Source organism: Prionailurus bengalensis, chromosome F2 (genome assembly GCF_016509475.1).
Source record: "Prionailurus bengalensis isolate Pbe53 chromosome F2, Fcat_Pben_1.1_paternal_pri, whole genome shotgun sequence".
In the NCBI taxonomy this organism is placed as follows: Eukaryota; Metazoa; Chordata; class Mammalia; order Carnivora; family Felidae; genus Prionailurus; species Prionailurus bengalensis.
In genome coordinates this window covers 51,556,622-51,558,145 of record NC_057353.1, presented here as the reverse complement: position 1 = coordinate 51,558,145, position 1,524 = coordinate 51,556,622, and positions in this window count along the sequence as shown.

Below are 1,524 nucleotides of genomic sequence, written 5' to 3'. Positions count from 1 at the left end.
AGCTCTCTCATTTCATCCCCTGAGCTGTCAATCTATGAAGCTTTTTATGGAGCATTTCTTCTTCTCTAAGTATGCCTTCGTTAATGAAAGAAACCTAACGTTTTCTTAAATCAACTAGTTTGTCCAATACAGTATAATCTCATCTAGCTTTCCAGATCACTTCAGTGTCTATTTAATGAATAAGAGAGAAAAAACAAATGTAGAGGAAAACAAAGAATAAGGGAATATCTGTCTACAATTTTCTAATATCAGAAGATTGGAACGAAAACACAGAGAAACCCACTTAACCCCTTACTGTCCCTCCAACATTCCCTATGCTCACCTTTCTTATGACTGTTATCATTTTAAAGCGGACGATGATTTCCAAAATGTCCTATTTTCAGGATCTCAAGAACACATAAATAGTGTATACTAAATGCACATTGCATTATACATTATTGTTCTGAGTTGAAAGAAACTTTCTTCTTGGATATCACAGTTTTAGTGTGAAGAATTGGGTTCCAATCCTCACTCCTCTTCCTAGACAAGTGGTGTTAGAGATGTGACTACTGCCCTGTGTTTTAGTTTTGTCATTAATATGATGAGGGAAAGACTAGAATCAAGCTTCGAGGACTGTGGTGTGGGATACAAGAACTGCTCCAGTAGTCGCAAAGACTAACATAGAGAGTACATATTTGGAATTTTTCATTCTTTTTATGAGGGGCACCCAGGTGGCTCAGTCAGTTGAGTGTCCAACTCTCGATTTCGACTCAGGTCGTGATCTCACGGCTGTGGGATCGAGCCCTGTGTTGGGCCGCACGCTGGGCACGGAGTCTGCTTAGGATTCCCTCTCTCCCTTTGCCTCTGGCCCTCTCGCGCACTCCCATGCCCTCTTTCTCTCTCTCTCTCTCTCTCTCTGAAAAAATACAAAAATGCTTCCTTGAATATAAAGTAAAAGAGAAACTAGTTTATTTAAGAGTTATGCTTAGAGGTTTGGGATTTATTCATATATTTTTCCTCTCTTTGGATATATATCAGATGCCGTTGGACAGAACCCGAAGAGTTCTGAGGAGACCCTTTTCGAACTAGTATCGCTCTGCGAAGGGCTCTCTGCCAAACGTATGATTTGTTTCTACCATTTCTTCACATTGACTTCTGGCCATAACCTACCTTGGATATCACTTGGGGTTTTCCATTTCAATTCCAAATTATCAGTTACCCTTTGCTGCCGCCTATTTTCTCCTGCTGATTTCGCCATGCGCTTGCCCACAACAATTGGCTTTGTTCTTCTTTCCTCTAGAAATTACCCTGGCAGCAATGTCTGGCAGAGTTCAGGACTGTGCTCTCCAAAGAAGCATAGGAAGTAATTTAAAAGCTATTTTGGAGTCAGAGCCAAGGGAAGAAGTGTTAGTAAGACAACAATATTAAAGGCTAGTACTTTATAACTCAGTATTTGCTTACTTATTGGATTCATTTAGCTCTTTTCCTCAAAAGAGCAAGTTTCTGAAATTTCTTCCATTCTAAAATGAAAGATAACCCTTATTT